This window comes from Capsicum annuum, chromosome 10, assembly GCF_002878395.1.
Source record: "Capsicum annuum cultivar UCD-10X-F1 chromosome 10, UCD10Xv1.1, whole genome shotgun sequence".
NCBI lineage: Eukaryota > Viridiplantae > Streptophyta > Magnoliopsida > Solanales > Solanaceae > Capsicum > Capsicum annuum.
The window spans coordinates 2,130,824-2,150,715 of record NC_061120.1 but is presented as its reverse complement, the minus strand read 5'-3'; the positions used below and the strand labels follow the sequence as shown (position 1 = coordinate 2,150,715).

General features: G+C 36.5%; 1 long non-coding RNA gene across 3 annotated transcripts; it reads left to right on the top strand.

Annotated features, from left to right (window-relative positions):
- The first annotated feature begins 7,282 nt into the window (after positions 1–7,282).
- On the top strand, positions 7,283–11,543 carry LOC124888091. Of its 3 annotated transcripts, none has more exons than XR_007046044.1 (2): positions 7,283–7,483; positions 11,288–11,543. It is a non-coding gene; the product is annotated as an uncharacterized LOC124888091 (long non-coding RNA). The 3 variants fall into 3 exon arrangements; XR_007046046.1 differs by having other exon boundaries at positions 11,000–11,543; XR_007046045.1 differs by having other exon boundaries at positions 10,935–11,543.
- Positions 11,544–19,892: the final 8,349 nt, after the last annotated feature.

Below are 19,892 nucleotides of genomic sequence, written 5' to 3'. Positions count from 1 at the left end.
CACCTCATGATGAGGCGCGATGCGAGGGGGGCAACGCGATGCATGACGCCCACGTAGATGTGCCCTCGGCCAGTCCGAATATGAACTCGTTTAGATTTATTCTCCCTTAGATTCTGCAGGCATGTGATTGTGGATTTCACCACGATAGGAGTGTAGGTCATCTAGGGAGAGACACCATATGAAAGGTGTTATTTTCATTTGTACTTCGGGTATACAAAATCAGTATATGCAGAACAATAACTTCAACTAGAGTTTAAGTATAAAGAAGAACACAATGAAGTATATCAAATACCCTCTACACAAGATCAAAATGACCTTTCTAAGAGGTGTATTTTATTCTTTTAGAAATTAAGATGAAACAGAAAATAGTCAAATCGTCCGAATTCACGGAGTTTCCTTAAGGAAATAATTCCCCTCACTGTACCCGAGGTTGTGAAATTTTTCCTCCCAGGATAAAATGGCTAAACAGACCAACTGTAGCGGTACCTCAAACGGTTGGAATATCTTTGAACACACAGAACGTTTTGATTGATCACATAGAGTATTTTTGTGACAAGAAGAGAGTTTTTAATCTGAAAATTTCGTACTAAACCTATGGAAGAAACCAGGTTTATATAGCCACAACATGCCTCTTCTGAAAAGAGGCAATGGTTCACTCCAAAGGTTACACCTTTGCTGTAAGTTCATGTCTGTTCATCAAAGATTGCATCTTTTCCTGAACAGTCATCTCATTTCATGAATCAGTATGTCACTTCATTGAAGGATTACATCCTTCTGAAGCATCATTTCAAACCATTTTAACCTTCTGTTGCCTCATATCAGAACAATGTATCATTTCTGAAGCACTAGTTCGAAAACAATGCATCAGTTCACTTGAAACAGTGCAATTGTTACTGCATGTATATATAAATGGTCCAAAACTGCACAAAATTTTTTACTGCATTTTTTCTTGGCATTCTTCGAAATTCAAATAAAGTTTGTCCAAAAAGATAGATCTCATCGATCAATCATTTTGGGAAATCCAAATCCAAATCCAAATTCGAATCCGAAGCTGAGCGAGCGACGACGACGATGGCGCGAGGCATCTATTATTTCTTGCCTCACTTGCCATGTGGAGTAAGTGTTCTTGATTATAAAAACTTTCAAGTTCTCTTTTTCCACCAATGTGAGAGAAAGAGTAAACTTTCTAATTTGAGAGTACACTTTCCATTTTAGTGTCTCCTTCCCCTCCACCATTTTATTCTCCATTTTTTCATTCACACTTCTTTCATATACTATGAACCCAACAATCGCCCACATGAATGGGGAATGAATATTTTTCATAAAATTTTTACGGACAAGTATGTGATCATCAAGCAAATACTGATTGCATCTGGATAAGTGGGTTTCCTTTTGAAATTTCTGTAGTGAACATGCATCGGATGCACTCGTTCAATCGGCAGATTTGATATCTTTGAACCGTCGAGATTGAATGTACACCTAGACAATACATGTCACACAACCAACCTTTTAACGTTTATGGTTCTCATGGTTTTGTTCTTTTCAGTCATGAACACGTCCCGGTTTCATGAGAGTTTAGAAAATAGGCCTTTACTAACATTCTCTTTGAAGCGGCTTCCACTTAACTCTTGCATAGGTGATTTCTAAACGTTCAATTCTGTAGATTAAACTATTTGGTCAAATCTGTCAAATTTAGATAATCATTAAAAGACTTTTCACCTTAAGTCTTATCCTAGTTTACTATACATTGTCTACATCATGAGAATGGGTTGGGTAATTGACAATGTTGAACCTGTCAGACACAACTTTGTTTCATCTCCTTGAACCTAGATCTTGGAATCTCCATTCTGCTAGGTAGAGTTACCGCCATGCTGACTCGTCCTAGGCCTTAAACCCATTCCCTTGGATGTTCTTCCCACTCCTTCTCTAGATAGACCTTTTGTAAGTGGATCCGACACATTATCCTTTGACTCTACATAATCAATAGTGATAATTCCACTAGAGAGAAGTTCCCTAACGGTATTATGTCTCCGTCGTATGTGACGAGATTTACCGTTGTACATCATGCTCCCTACCCTACCTATTGCTGCTTGGCTATCACAGTGTATACATACTGGTGCCACTGGCTTGGGCCAATATGAAATATCTTCTAAGAAATTTCGGAGCCATTCTGCTTCTTCACCAACTTTATCCAATGCGATAAATTCAGATTCCATTGTAGAGCGAGCAATATAAGTCTGTTTGGATGATTTCTAAGAGACTACTCCTCCAGGGATAGTAAATCCATATCCACTTGTGGATTTTACTTCGTTCGATCCGGTGAACCAATTTGTATCACTATATCCTTCAAGTACCACAAGATATTTATTATAATGCAAAGCATAGTTTTGAGTGTATTTAAGATACCCCAAAACTCTTTTCATTGCCATCCAATGAGTTTTATTGGGATTACTCGTGTACCTACTCAATTTAGTAATTGCACATGCTATGTCTGGTCATGTACAGTTCATTATATACATTAAATATTCCAATACTCATGCGTACTCCAATTGTGAGTCACTTTCACCTTCATTCTTTCGAAGTGCAAAGTTCACATCCAATGGAGTCTTGGCAATACCAAATTCCATATCCTTGAACTTGTCAAGTACTTTTTCAATATAATGAGACTGTGACAATGTTAACCCTTGTGGAGTTCAATGGATTTTTATACCTAAGATCACATCTGCAACTCCAAGGTCTTTCATATCAAACTTACTCTCGAGCATTTGTTTGGTTACATTTATGTATCAAATATCTTTGCTGATGATCAACATATCATCAACATATAAACAAACAATGACTTGGTAATTTGGTGTGTCTTTAATATATACACATTTGTCACATTTATTTATCTTGAATCTGTTTGCCAACATGGTTTGGTCAAACTTTGCATGCCATTGCTTAGGTGCTTGTTTTAGTCCATAAAGTGACTTAACAAGTTTACACTCCTTATTTTGTTTTCCTGGAACCACAAAACCCTCAGGTTGTTCCATGTATAATTCTTTCTCCAAATCTCCATTTAGGAATGCGGTCTTCACATCCATTTGATGGATTTGAAAATCATATACCACCGCCAAGGCAATTAACATTCGAATTGAGGTTATCCTTTTTACTGGCGAGTATATATCAAAGTAATCAAGGCCTTCCTTCTGTTTGAAGCCTTTTACTACAATTCTTGCCTTGTATTTGTCAATAGTACCATCCGCCTTCATTTTTCTTTTGAAGATCCATTTAGAACCTAACGGTTTATTTTCGGGAGGGGTCAACCAATTTTCATGTATGGTTGCTTAAGATTGAATCTATCTCACTATTAACTGCCTCTTTCCAAAAGGATGAGTCTGAAGACGACATCACTTCTTTAAATATTTGAGGCTCATTTTCTAAGAGAAATATTACAAAATTCGATCTAAACGAAGTTGACGTTCTTTGACGTGTACTACGTCTTGGATTTTCTTCATTATGTACATTCTCACTTAGTTCATATCGAGGTCGTTTAGATCCTCTACTAGACTGTTCATGTCTAATTTTATACGGGTAAATATTTTCAAAGAATTCAGCATTGTCTATTCAATTACCATATTTTCATTAATATCTGGATGTTCAAATTTATGAACCAAAAATCGACATGCTTTACTACTTTTAGCATATCCTATGAACACACAGTCTACCATTTTAGGTCCTATCTTAACCCTTTTAGGTATAGGAATTGAACCTTCGCTAGACACCCCCACACTTTCAAATATTTCAAGTTGGGTTTCCTTTCTTTTCATTTTTAATAAGGAATTGATTGTGTCTTACTGTAGGGAACTCTGTTGAGTATGCGATTGGTCGTAAGGGTAGCCTCCCCCCATAAGTTTTATGGTAAACCAAAACTTATAAGTAAGGCATTCATCATTTTCTTCAAAGTTTGGTTTTTTCTTTACGCAATTCCATTAGATTGAGGTGAATATGGGGTCGTAGTTTGATGGATTATTCTATTCTCTATACATATTTGCACAAAGAGAGATTCATATTCTTCGCCCCTATCACTTCTTATCATTTTGATCTTTTGTCTAACTGATTTTCAACTTCAGTTTTATATTTTCTAAACACATATATTGCTTCATCCTTACTATTTAGAAAGTAGACATAACAATATCTAGTGCAATCGTCAATAAAGTTATGAAGTATTTTTTCCTACCACGTGATGGTGTTGACTTCATATCACAAATGTCAGTGTGTATTAAGTCTAACGGATTGGAATTCTTTTCAACGGACTTATAAGGATGCTTTGCATACTTCAATTCCACACAAGTTTGACACTTTGATTTATTTCCCTCAAAGTTTGACAAAACTTCTAAGTTAATCAGTTTTTGTAACATTTTATAATTAGCATGGCCTAAATGTTTATCCCATAAATCATAAGACTCAAGCAAATAAGAAGAATTCAAACTTCTATTTATTTCAACAGTCATTACATTCATCTTATAAAGGCCTTCGGTCAGATAGCCTTTTACTATATACATTTCTCCTTTGCTAATTACAATTTTTCCAGAAACGGTTATACATTTAAATCCGTTCTTATCTAGGAGTGAAACAGAAATTAAGTTCCTACATAACTCTGGAACATATAACACATTATTTAGTGTCAAGACCTTGTCGGAAGTCATCTTTAAGCAAATTTTTCCTGTTCCCTCCACCTTAGCAGTAGCGGAGTTAGCCATGTAGATCGTTTCTTCTGCTTGAGCCGGAGCAAATGATGAAAACAACTCCTTGTTGGCACATACATGGCGGGTGGCACCAGAATCCATCCACCATTCGCAAGGATTCCCCATCAAGTTGCATTCTGAGAACATAGCACACAGATCATCGCATTCTTTGTTGGACTCAATCATATTTGCTTGATCCTTATTCTTGCCTTTCTTTGGGGCACGACAATCTATGGACTTGTGGCCAATCTTGCCACAGTTAAAGCATTTTCCCTTGAACTTTTTCTTGGGTTGATTGCTTCCTTGTTCAGCTTTCTTCCTTTTCTTGGAATTGTTTTGGTCATCTTCTACAATATGTGCTCCATTAATTGTAGAATTCCCCTTTGACCTTTTTTTGGCAGCTTTATTATCCTCTTCAATACGAAGTCGGACAATTCGATCTTCAACAGTCATCTCCTTGTGTTTATGCTTTAAGTAGTTTTTGAAGTTTTCCACAAAGGTGGTAGCTTTTCAACTATCGCTGCTACTTGGAAAGCATCATTCACATTTAAACCTTCTGCTAGGAGATCATGTATGATGACTTACAACTCCTGTACTTGAGAGACAAAAGATTTGCTATCTATCATTTTGAAGTCCAGGAACCGTGCAACAAGGAATTTCTTAATTCCCGCATCCTTCGTCTTATATTTTCGTTCAAGTGCCCCCCACAGTTCCTTTGATGTCTTGGTTCCACTATAAACATTGGAGAGGTCGTCTTGGAGACCACTCAGAATATAATTACTGCAAAGAAAGTCCGAATGTTTCCAAGCTTCTACAATAACGAAGCAGTCTTTGTCCGAGGTTCCCTCGGATACCTCAGGAGTGCCTTCGCTAGTGAACCGTTGCAGACATAAAGTGGTGAGGTAAAAGGACATCTTTTGCTGCCACTGCTTGAAGTCAATGCCCGAAAATTTTTTGGGCTTCTCTGTCGGTGCCATTGTTGGCAGAGCATTTGTGCGACTTGATGTGGCAATATTAGTTACCCCCACAGACGTTGTCGCATCCATCATTTCACTTTCAGTTGCCATTTTTTCTGTCACCACAAGCCAAAAAATACTTAGTGTTTTCAGAATACTACTTATAAAAATTAAGCAACTTTAAATTTTTTTTCTTGTTTCTAGTTAACAATGAAGTTTTTATAACTTTCAATTGTCAACCGAATGATCTTTAACTTGTGATGAAGTTTTTATGACTTCAAATCAGTAGTTAAGTTCAGGCGAAGTAGAAAGCTAAAACTTTAATCTCCAAAAACAAGTAATACAGATTCTGTAATAGTATTTATTCCTTAAGATTGTTATTTTCGTTTGTACTTCGGGTACACAGAATCAGTATATGAAGAACAATAACTTCAACTAGAGTTCAAGTATAAACAAGAACACAATGAAGTATATCAAATACCCTCTACACAAGATCAAAATGACCTTTCTAAGAGGTGTATGGTGTATTTTATTCTTTCAAAAATTAAGATGAAACAGAAAATAGCCAAGTCATCCAAATTCACGGAGTTTTCTTAAGGAAATAATTCCCCTCACTGTACCTGAGTTTGTGAAATTTTTCTCCCAGGATAAAATGGCTAAATAGACCAACTGTAGTGGTACCTCAAACGGTTGGAATATCTTCGAACGCACAGAACGTTTTGATTGATCACACAGAGTATTTTTGAAATAAGAAGAGAGTTTTTAATCTGAAAATTCCGTACTAAACCTATGGAAGGAACCAGGTTTATATAGCCACAACATGCCTCTTCTGAAAAGAGGCAATGGTTCACTCCAAAGGTTACACCTTTGTTGTAAGTTCATGTCTGTTCATCAAAGATTGCATCTTTTCCTGAACAGTCATCTCATTTCATGAATCAGTGTGTCACTTCATTGAAGGATTACATCCTTCTGAAGCATCATTCCAAACCATTGCAACCTTATGTTGCCTCAGTTCAGAACAATGTATCATTTCTGAAGCACTAGTTCGAAAATAATGCGTCAGTTCACTTGAAACAGTACAACTGTTACTTCATGTATATATAAATGGTCCAAAACTGCAGAAAAAAATTTACTGCATTTTTCCTTGGCATTCTTCGGAATTTAAATAAAGTTTGTCCAAAAAGATAGATCTCATCGATCCGAAGCCAAAGCCGAGCCGAGCGAGCGACGACGGCAGCGCGAGGCATCTATTATTTCTTGCCTCACTTGCCATGTGGATTAAGTGTTCTTGATTATAAACACTTTCAAGTTCTCTTCTTCCACTAATGTGGGAGAAAGAGTAAACTTTCTAATTTGAGAGTACACTTTTCATTTTAGTGTCTCATTCCCTTCCACCATTTTATTCTTCATTTTTTCATTCACACTTCTTTCATATACTATGACCTAATAATAGGCTAGAATGATGTGGAGGAAAAGAACATGGAATAAAGGTGTCAGGACTATTAAATATGTGAAAACGCAGTGGACAACAGATAGGACATCCAGCGTCACATTATTAGTTATAGTACTATACGGGTCCTCTCTAGGGAACCTGTTTCATTGGATATAAGTCATTCATTGAACCTAGAAGTAGGGATTTCTCTTTACTTAATTATTTGAAATTAGACGTTAAGTAATACAATGCACTCTTTACTTGTTCTTCAAGCATTAGTTTTCTCTTTACTTTCTTGCTTGTGTTTTTCTCTCGTGGAAGCTATCAAGGGCTTCGTTACGCCAATTTGTCCTTTGCCATTGTTAAACGTAAGTATTTTATATTATCATTATTAGAATAAATTACTGTTATAGTTACTATTTTTTATATCTGTAGAAAACTCCTCCTATTGTAGAAGTTTACTGTTGTTGTATATCTGTAGAAGACTCCAACTGTTTAGGAGTATATGTAATAATTAGCTTCCTTAAGTTTGGTTGTAGGTTGTTATTTATTGTATTTAAATCTTGGATTCTTAAGGAAAAAAATCATCTTTCGACTACTTCTCTCTATCTGATTTTATATGGTATCAGCATCTCTAGCCTCTTACGTTTTAGATCCTTTTCTCTCCCCATCCATGGCTATATCTCCAGAAACAACCCCTCCAATTATTATTAACTCTGGTGATGCTACTACTACTAATAACAGTTCTACTGTTTCACCTATTGTTCATGTGGTACAATTCAATCCCGCGTCTCAATTATCTATCAAATTACAAGGTAACCTCAACTGCTCGACTTGGAAAGCATAACTTGTGATGCTAATCAATGACCATTAATTCATGGGACATCTTGACGGATCAAAATCGGCACTACCAATGAGTCACTTCGAATTTTGGCCCTTGAAATTCCTTAAGCTCTGAGCTCATTGCCCTGATTACGACTGAAACCTATGAGTCGTAGGGTGTCCTGACGAGTCATAACCAAATAGTAAGTTTGTGGATTGATTCTGCTCTGAATACGAGTGGCTCACAAACAGCCATAAGGACATGTTACAAGTCGTAGGATCCAATCATAGGGTGTCCAGTATTGGACCCATTTGGGTTCTGTGTTGCTTACGACTAAGACCCTACGAGTTGTAAAGTCTTGATACAAGTTCTAGTCCTGAGTCGTAAGGTGGACAGTGTATGGGGGTCCAAGTCACTGTCTTGGTTACGACTCGTGGTGATAAGTCATAAGGTGTGGTAACGAGTCGATGGTTAACTGATTGTCAAAGGCGACACTTTTTAGGTTTTAAGTGAGGGCACTCTGTTTAAGTTAAGGCTAGGGTTTCACAGAAAGAGGTCATCCAGGGTTCTAAGGGTGCCTTCTTTTCCAAATTTTTTGATATTTCAGGCATATTACTCTTCCCTCATTGTCAATTTTGTTAAAGCATGTGATTTAAAGTATTGTTCATAAGATATTGATGTTGGGTTTTGAACTATGGGCTGAGAATTTTTAATATAAATTGTTTAAAATGTTTTTTCATGATATCTATGAAACTATTGTGCTTAAATTGATAGTTGGTAAATGCATTGAAGTGCATGAAAATGGTGGATGGAAATAGGGGTACAAATATATCTCCAAATTAATTGGTTTGGTATGGAAATTGGTACAACCTCAAACCACTTGCATACTTGATTTTAGTTTATGCATTATTACTTGGTTTGATTTATTTCTTGAAACTAATGCATAGCATAAATGGTTAATTTGTTGAAGATAGTTTTGAAAACCTTGTGGGGTACACGGGAACCTCCCCAAGTGATTTTAACAATAGAGTCTATGGGTTACATGGGATTCCCCTAAGTGTTAGCTAATGAAATTTCTTCCAAGCTATGGTTGGGATGACGATACCACTTAATAATCATGGGCGGAGCCACCTTAAACGAAGGATGGTCAGATGAACACCCTTCGTCGAGTAATTACGTGGTCTACAAAGGTTAAATGTTAGCTATTATGAGTAAATATTTGATTTTGCACACCCTTAACATAACTGGGAAGAAAATTTTCACACCCTTTGCTAAATTCTTGGCTCCGCCACTGTTAATAATGCCTTAATAATTGACTCCTAGAACTGGTGGTTTGGTTATGTGTTAAATATTTTAATTGGGCAATAATGGGAGTTGTGATAGTTAGTCGTGAAGATGTGAGTCCAAAGGACGGACACTAAAAACTCATGTTTGTCGACATGAGGGTTGGTCTTAATGACCATGTATTTGTAGGGATACAAGGAAATCCCCAAGTGTATATTCGTATATATGTATCATGGAGGGCGAAGTGTACAAGAAAATCCCCGATCATCTATAATATCTTCGATTCATGCGGCTAAGATGCACTAGGGCCCGTTCATAGGGTAACACTATACCCATATAGCCCATGGGTGGACTTAGGACGGTAAAGCTACACAACCCAGGTTAAGGTATTAAAATGCATGCTAAATCTTGTTCCCTATCTCAATTTTTTTTATGTATATATATGTATGTGTGTGTGTATTTGCATATGGTTATGTGCTTGGTAGATTTGGTTCTGGATTGATGGCATTACTTTATCTTTATCCCGAAGTTTCATGTTGAGGTTCACATCATTAACCGTCTTCAGACATTGTACTCCCACGCAATGCAAGAACGGGTCATACTTCTATTTCTTCTGCACATTTATTAGGATCCAGGATCAGCTCGTTAGTCAAACTGAAGTGGTGAGCTTCTATACTTTGGAAGACCCCATTTCATGTTGTGGATTTCCTTATGTCTTTACTATTTTTTTTTTGTTTTAGTTTTGTCTATGGTCGGGGGCGTGATCCGACTAGATATTCTTTGGTTTTGATTAGAGGTTTTGTTGGACTATTATAGACATGGGTGGTATCGGTGTCTATATCGGTATCAGTATTGATATTGGTTATTTGATTAGTTGTTGGTGGTTGGTTTTGGTCATAAACTTATCATAATGTTTTTAGTTTGATATTCTCTTATCTTGTTATATGTTAAGAGTTCATCCAACATGAGGTGTCAGAAGGTCAAAGGTTGGGTATTGGGGGTGGTCTCCAGTCCTGGTTGAACTTGAGATACCTGACACAACCAGACCCTGGTTCGGGTCATGTCAGTTACCCAAGATAACCTTATGATGCCAAATCCTAGATACCAGGTCTGATTCTCTCAGGACCAGCTGATCCAGCAAGCAATAATGGCATCTGTTTATCCCACCAATGTGCCAACTGTTGTCACAACTCCATCTACTAAGACCGCCTGAGAACTTCTTCACACGACTTACACAAATAAGGGCCACATTCGCATTTTTATCTAGCACAACCAATTGCAAAATATCAAGAAAGCCTTTAAATATGTTATAGAATACTTACAAAGGTTCGATCTCTCTCTGATGCTCTCAAAAGTGTTGGATCACCAGTAACAGAAAATGATCTGGGCATCGAGTACCGTGAAAACTCTGCCGCTATAAGATCAAAAGACTCTTCATTATGTTTTGAAGAATTGCTTCACAAGCTCACATATCATGAGCTTTTCCTCAACCACCAAGATCTTGAGAATCCATCCTTCAATATCACAGTTATTATAGCATAGAAGACAAACATGTCATACCAGTCTAACAGGAACAACTATCATTTCAACAATCAATAATAAAACCTATCTACTACTTGACGGTCTAGCTCCAACAACCAGCAAAATTGGAGATAAAACTCGAGAAAATTTGTTTGATACTAATTGTGCCAAAAAATTTGATCATACTGCAGATGTATGCCATTTCAAATTGCACAATCATTTTGAAGCTAAGGCCAACTTTGCCTCTAATTTGCAGTCAGCAGAAAGATCATGGGTTCTGAATTCTGGTATGACTCATCATATCACACCTGAACCTGACAATCTTGAAGAGTATACAGGCAATGAGGAAATATCTATGGGTGATAGTAAAACCATTTCTATACTCATACTGGTTCAACTCAGATACAAGCATTTAATTCTTCTTTTAGGCTTTATAACACCCTATGTGCTCCACCAATTAAAAAGAATCTTATTTCAATAGCCAAGTTTTGTCAAGACAGTCTAACATCTGTTGAATTTTTTTTCATTTACTTTTCCTGTGAAGACCTGCATACTCAGACGTTGTTGGTGCAAGGACAGAATAACAAAGGACTATATGAATGGCCGCATCAGCCAATCGGACCACCAATATCCATCAATCTTTCCTCCACAAAAGTTACTTTTCAGCTATGGCATTGTGACTTGGGTATCCTCATTTGACAATTTTAAATTTTATTTTGAAGAAGTTTTATTTACCTGTTGCTACTAAAGAAAAACTTGAACTTTGTAATGCTCGTTCCTCTAATAAATCACATTGTTTTCCAGTTCAACGACTCACTTTATCTAGTAATGTTCCTCTTTAGATTATCTTCAACGATTTATGGAGACCATCGCCTGTTTAATCAATAGACAAAAAGTTATATTAATGTACTTTTGATGATCAATACACCAAGTATACTTGGTTGTATACAATTAAAAATAAAAGTGAAGCCTCTTTGTTCCAAAATTTTCATTCTTTAATAGAGTATGTTTTTCAAAATAAAAATTAAATCTCTTTATACTAATGGAGGAGGTGAATACAAAGACTCTTCAATCTTATCTTCAATAAAATGGCACTGAACATTTAGTTTCACCTCCCTACACGCCACAACACGTTGGCATAGCTGAAGTCGTCATCGTCATATTATCGAAACAACCAAAACCCTTCCCCATGAAGCATTCCTACCACCAAAACTATGGTTTTTTGTCTGCCATCATGTGGTTTATTCATTAATAGGCTACCCACACCCATTTTAAATAACGAGTTACCCTACCAAAAATTTGGTAAATCATCCATGTCAATCTTAAAATATTTAGTTGCCTGACGCGACCCGATCGAGGGCCTTGTCATAATGGGCATCCCAAATCCGATCGAGATCAGAGACCACCCCCGTTACCCAACCCAACCTCCAGCCGTCGGGCTTGAGTTGGATGAATTTTGAGAATATAGCAAGATAGTGCGATACCTCACATCAAGACTCTGGATAAGATCACAACCATGACCGACCCAACCGAGTCCAACAATCCAACTATACCAAACCATTTCAAAACAAGGGCCATAAACCAGGCCATAACCAAAGATATTCCACAACATAATATAATTAATCCCAAAATAAAATACGATGGAACAACTAATAATATTGTCCAATGATGTCAGCTCACTGGCTTATTTCAATGCCAAGGTCGATACCAATATCGATCCCGTTCATTCCAACCCATAAAAGTACCACAAAGCCTCTAACCAAAAGAGTAATAAAAATTGGTTGGGACATGCCCCTAACCATGGCTAAAATTAATATCCAAAAATAAACCCAAATGTCCAAAAAGTGTTCATAACATGAAATCCAAAAGGATGGAAGCTCACCACTTCAGTCCAAATACTGATACCTGAGTCAATCACTATGTAGGATGAGAAGAACGGCAAGTTCCTGCATAGCGTGGGTATACAGTCGTCAGTAGACGGGTTAGCGGGTGAACGCTAGTATGATCTCAGGATAAGAATAAAACAATGTCATTTATAAAACCAAGTAAAACCATCCACATGCACACAACCATATATATATATATATATATATATATATAAACCATGTCGGAAAAAAGGATCGGGTTTAGCATGCCTTTAAAACCTTTACCTGGACTGTGTAGGTTTATCGTCCTAAACCACCCATGAACTATATGAGCTTAGGTCCCCCTACTAAAAGAGGCCCAGTGCGTGTAGCTGCACGACCAGGGAAGAAAATCCGGAATGACTAGTACATCCCCCAAAATATAGTTTGACATCATGCACACAATCACCAAAACCAACCTCACATCGGCAAATATGAGTCTCCATTTTTTATCCTCCCGGGATCTTTACCTTCTACGGCTTTGTTACACATCCCGCTATTATTGTTCAATTAAAATCAATTTTTAAATAACTAAACCATTATTCATTTATTAAATGATGACATTAATATTGGTATCGTCATACAAATCCTTACTTACAAGTTTATCCATAGCCAACCATGTATAGTCATAAGGGAACTTTCAAGTGCCCTTTCATTTACCATGTTAAACCACTTGGGGGATTTCATGTACCCTTCAAGCATAACCATCAGCCATTCACTTTTCCAAGCCTTTGAACCACGCATAATTTCTTTACCAAGTTTTAAAACAAAGAAGAGTTCCATTAAAAATAGTTAAGGCAATGAACATATCTTTATAAGTATTTTGTCAAATACATTCGGGGCATAATATAACTCAAACCGATTCCAATTACCATTAAACCATTCCCATCCAATTCAATTATCCAAAACTACCATTAATGCATGTAAAAGCATAATTAAAACCATGAAAAACCAGAACCAACCATTTAATATCAAAATCCCCAATTCATATTTGAAAACCAAAATCATACCATCAATAAAATCATGAGAACATTCATAAAATCATGATTTTAGATAGAATCAATGATGGAAGAGAACATGTCTTAAACCAAGATGATTATGGAAAGAAATCACCAAGATAAGCCCCAAATCAATCCTCTAGTTGAAACCCTAGCTTCCCTTGACAAAAAAATTTTGATAGAATTATAGAGTGTTTAGATGAGTTTCTAAGTGTTAATGAATGGAATAATAGGGTAAATAACCTCTCAAGTAGGTTGGAAATCGTGGAACCTTATTAGGATAGGTGGAAAAATATCCAGAATACCCTCACTTAAGTTGCACAAAAATCTCATCACAGGGATACAATTGACCCTCACGAGTTGTACCCTTCCAATACAAGTGTTACCCTTTACTCGTATCCTAGCCTCAACCTTTGTGTAGACACCTAATTTTGTCCCTTCCAACGTTGATTTTATCCTCTTTTAGCTCACCTTACCACGTGTCCTCATCCATGTGATTATATCCCACAATAATACAAAAAATAACAACTCTTAGGAAAATCCCTAACCAACCTAAACAAAAATATTCGTGTGATAACTAATTAACAACCCTCTCCTATGAAATTAAGTCACCTCACTACCCCACCCCTCCAATTAAAAGACAACACCTCACCCACTACTCCACCCTCCACCCATGTGACCCTTCCCCCTCCTTTTTCTTGTCCACAAAGAAAGAATATATGTGGGACCCATTGAAATTCCCACATCATAACAAATCCATGCCCATTAAATACGAAAATAACAAAAGAAACAGGGGAGGGCCATTTTTTGAGGGGACCACTAGGGGTTTTCTTTTCTTTACAATATATACATGCAGAAAGGGATTCAAGAAGGGGGGTCACATTTTTATCAAAGAAACAGAAAAACAGAGGAATAAAATACCTCCATTTTTGCTCCTTTTTTTTCTTCTCCGAGAAAATATACACTAACACCACTCCTTCGATCGTCTCACACCACAACACACACTCACTTCCATTTAATTTTCACGGATGAGCACACACTAATCGCTCTCTAAATTCTCAACCATAAATCATACCCACCTGCACCCAGTGAAAACTTGAGAATGAAGACAGTTTGAGAGACAGAGATCTGATCATTTTTTTGAGAGAATTTTGGCGAAATTTTGCCGGAATTATTTTTTTTAAGTTCGTGTTCGATCGGGTTCGCCCCCAAAATCCTGAAATCTCACTGTTTCCTTTGATTTCAAGGCATAACCAGCCGAAAAAGCTAAGGATTTTCCGGAAAACGTGAACTGGCAGCAGATCTTTTGCTGGAATCGTTTCTATTTTTGGTCGATTTTTGGGTATCCTTACATACGGGCCAGTCTGTTTCTGTTGCTATTTTGTTGTGGTTTCATCGGTCTTCACTACTGATTTAAAGATTAGAATCTCGTTCGTCTCGACTTGTTAATCGCGATCAGTTTTTGAGTTTTCAATTTTCAATACCGAATTTGGGGTTATCACATTTTGGACTGTTTCTCGACTGATTTCAAGAGTCGAGATTTTGTAGGAATTCTTTAAGGTTCTTGGATGAGCTCTTATTTCTCTCATTAAAATCAATCGAAATCTCTCGAGGTCCATCTCTTTACTCCCTTTCTTTCTTATTTATTTTATTTTGTTAGAATGATTAAAATTATGTGTTGGGTTATTGTAATTGTTTGATGTTGTTGATGTTATGATCATGTGCGTGATGATGTGACTCCAGTTGTAGGAGGAACGAACTTGATTAGTTTTAACGATGTGATTGATAGAAGAGGATTTGGGATGGAATCGTAGAGTTGAAAAATATAACTGAGATTAATTTGAGTTTATTATTGTTTGATTTAATCTGAAATAAGCATAAATATAGTGTGAACGTGAAAGAATTATGAAATGTGGAAATGGATAGGCAACATAGGTTTGGGTAGGCATCAATTTAGGAATAAGTGTTTTTTGTTGTTTGATTGAATGTGTGGAATGTTGAACAGGTCGAATGCTTTTCTAGTTTATCTCATGAAATTAAAATTGTATTCATTTGCCGGGGAATTCCCCGAAGAAATTATACTTATTCACCGGGGAATGCCCCGAAGTATCATGTACTTGAAGACAGCGCACGGTCAAGGCCCGAAACGTCGGGTGGAGTTTAATTCAGGAGTAGTTTAGGGATAGTTTAGAATATAATAGGTTTACATTTTCGTATTTTTCATTATTCGGGACTGTATAATTGGACTAGACACTATATTTTTCATTCGTTTTGTTTTGTTGGTTTGATTGATTATTTTATGTGTTTTGTGTGGTTTATACATTTGTAATGTCAAAATTAGCCGATACTCTCTACCAAGCGACCGTGGTCGAACCACGGGATTGAGGGGTGTCTAACACCTTCCCCTCGGTCAACAGAATTCCTTAGCCGAAATCTCTGTTCGCGGATCAGTTTTAGAGTCAAAACCATTTTGAAAAAGAATTTCCAAAGGTGACTTGGCACACCCGATTTATGCTAAGTTGCGACTCTGAATTTAATTGAAAAGAATCCTTTTTGAAATAAATATTCATTTTGTCACTTCAATAATAAAAACTCTTTCAAACTTTAAAATATAATTCTTTTTGGATGAAAAGGGGTGTGATAGCTCAGGCGACTCTGTTGGGGATTTTTTAAAATTCGGGCTTATTTTGGGAGTTGTATCGGCTTAGTTTGACATTACGGGTGTATAAACATTATTTGAGTTATCGTTTGTTGTTTATTTTATCATTGTGCTATGTGTTTATAGTTTTTCTCTTGTGTGTTACCGCTTTATATCTGGCATCATGTGCATAACCCATGTCAATTCTTTCTGCAACAAGTTTCGAAGTGCACGTCGTGTGCACGAACTCTAGTTGAGTCACCCTTATTTTAGGAGGGGGAGCCGTTGGATGTATGGAGCAGGTGGAAAGCAAAGCAGCCACTATCGACCATATGCTCCCCCGAACGACCTTGTTAGTAAACCCCAACGTAGGTCAGCCTTTAGGTCTTGCTTACGTGCATCATATTGAGACCTTAGCTGGTCTCTCTTGGTCCTTTGTAAGAGACTCTCCTCTAAAGCATCCCTACGTGCTAATTGTTGTATTTTTTAGGGTAACAGGATCATTTGATGGACTGATTTGGGGAAAGCATGTGCTAGAATTAAAGAAAGGTGTGTAGGCATGAAAAAATTAAACAAAAAAAAAAGGAAAAAAAAGAGAAAAGGTGAATCAAAAAAGAGTTTCATAGTTTTTAGGTTCTTTATGGCTTTTGTTTTCAACAATTCAAAAATTCAAGAAAAAGAGTTTTTTTTTTTTACTTTTTGCACTCATTTTTCAAAAATGAAAAAAAAATATCATCAAAAAAATTTTCCTTTTGTTTCCTTTAGCAAGCATTCACAATTCGAAAACTCCAAAAAGATTTTTTCAGGAGCTTTTTATAAAAGAAAAATTCAAAAAAAGGGTTGTAGAAGTTTTGAACATTTCTTATTACAAAAATACCAAAAAAAATTCTTTCATAGCTGTTGGTGTCGTTTTTTATGTGAAGTGTCAAATTGAAAACTCAAAAAAAAAATTGTTATGTTGTTCATCGTGTGTCTTGGTCGTGCCTCAAGTCAGGGTGCAATCTGTTATTTAATCATTAATTGTCCAATCTGAACAAACTACGCACCCCTGATTCTCCTCTCTCGGGAGTGAGATACGTAGGCAGCCTATTATAGGTTCGGGGATCTTATTTAAAAAAATCCAAAAAGATTTTCTTCACTTTTCATTTAGAGTAGGTGTTTCATACATGTCTTGAAAAGAAAATACAAAAAGAAAATTCCTCAATAGTCTTAGGTTTCATTTTTGGTTGATCTTATCTCAAAAATTCAAAAAGATTTTCTTCACTTTTATTTAGAGTAAGTGTTTCATATACATCTATAAAAAAAAAAACTACAAAAAGATTTTTCTTTAATAGGTTCAAGTTTCATTTTCATATGAAATTCAAAATTGAAAATCCAAATTTTTCTTTGGTAATCATAGGTTTCATTTTGTATAGGAATTTTAAACGTGAAAAATTCTAAAAGAGTCTATTCTTTTGACAATCTATTCTTTTGACAATTTGTTATTTTCTTCTCTTTTTAAAGTTTCAAGAAAAAGAAAAAAAGAAAGGAAAAAATATTAATTGGCCATTTTGGCAAGACTTCACGAACTACGCATACCTGATTCTCCTCTCTCGGGAGTGAGATACGTAGGCGCCCTCCTTGTGATCTTTTCCAAAAGAAAAAAAAAGGGTTTTGAAGAAAAAATGTTGAACTCTAACATATTTGTTGCTTCTTGTTCAGTTAGTTTAAGGTGGTTGGTTTGTGGCTTCTTGGCTGGTCCTTCACATCACACCAAATCCAAGGAAGGATTAGTTGTGTCCAACAAGGATATAGAGAGTAGCATCATGGATGAAACAAAGAGTCAGAAAAATTAGAGTTTAAAGGAAGAGAATTTGAGACTGAGACAACAAATGATGAAAATGTATCGAGCTTGGGCCAGTGGGCTGCCTCCACCTCCGTTCCCCACTTTTGACCCTGTAAATACCTTGAGTCTTCCACCAAAATCGCAAAGTCAGTTTCCTTCTGTTGTTGATGCACCACAGCATGCCTCAGAATCCATTCCACATCAAATGCACCTCAATACTTCCACCACTCTTTCTTTAGCTCCTTAGTATAAGTCTACCACATTCACAGCACCACATACCGTCTGTGTTTTTGTTGCTCAACCTTCTATTAAGGCTTCCACTTTGGCTATCAATCCAACGATTGTGCGTCCCCAATCCACTAGTGAATCCACGTTCAATACTCTTGATGATCATTGTTATACTCTTGACCCTATTGTTGAATTAAGTGGACCGCCAAAATTTCTTACTAAAAAGCCTAGCATGCTAGAAGAGCCAGAGGAAATGGTTGGTAAAGTTAAGAGTGTAGAAAATGATATGAAAAGTTCCTTGGGACTTGTAGGCTATGAAGATGTTTCATACAAAAACTGGGGCATGTTGTCAAGTTTTAACCTTCTTTCAAGCTTTGAGATATCAAAATTTGAGGAGCTTGGTTTACAACATGATTCTGTGAAACATTTAGGACAATATTGCAATTAATCAAGGGAAACTGAAGGAAAAAAGAAGAGAAACACACCTATTGTCGTGCCAGGACGAAAGCAGAGTTTAAAAGGCCCAACTCACTAATACTGTCAGCCTCAATCTTGAGCTTACATATAAAATTCACTTACTCATCTGCAACAAGGTTCCTCTTTTCAAAATCCAAGGAGTTTGATTCTACTTCCTCAATGTCCTTTGACCAATTTACAATTGTGTACCCATACGTCTTTTTATGCGCAGTGGCATGCATCTGTCTCTCAACATCGTCCTTGACCCCCACAAATTTACCTAGGAACCTCTAAATCTAAGTTTTATCCGAGGCTAGAGTTTGCAAGGAGGAGGAAGGAAAAGGATAATTTCACTCTTAATGGGGAATCCTATGCCAGTTTGTTCCAGAGATTGAGACAGAGGGGCATGATTGCTCCTCTCTTTGGGCACACTCCTAATCGACATTTAAGAAATTTTGATCCTAATGTTGCACGATGTACATATTATTCTGATGCTCAGGGTCATAGTATTGAAAATTGTCGAGATTTGAAAAGAGAAATTGAAAAGATGATTCAAAATGGATCAATTATGGTGCAGAACATTGACAGTGAGGGAAGCTTCAGTCATGTTGATAGGCAAAATAGTGGCTAAGTTGTCAGGCAGAGCAATTAAGAAGTCACCCCTCTCCCTACTAGGAAGAGGTCTGGTAGTTTGTTTTGTTTTTTTTCTATTTTTTGAAGTATTTCAGGGTTGTAGTTCAAGATTTATCTTGTTTTGTCCCTTTGTCGTTTATGTTCGAACCCTCTATCTTTTATTTCAATTAAATAGAGTGCCTCTTTTTCCCTTTGTGTTCAAATATATGTTGTTTGTTTGTTTTTTTCACATAGTTTATTTTATGTTGATTCTAGTGATATGACATGCTAGCGGAATTTTCAGTCAGATCTTAAAATCCAATTTAACCATGAAACATTGAATCAGAGGTTTAAGTTAGTAAAAGAGAACATCTGAGGAAATAGGTAGAGTGCTAAGACATTTGGTAACAAGTTAAAGCCTTCTTTGAAAATTAAGGCACTTATTTTGAGAATCACAAGAATAACTTGGTCATCAATTGAAAGACATG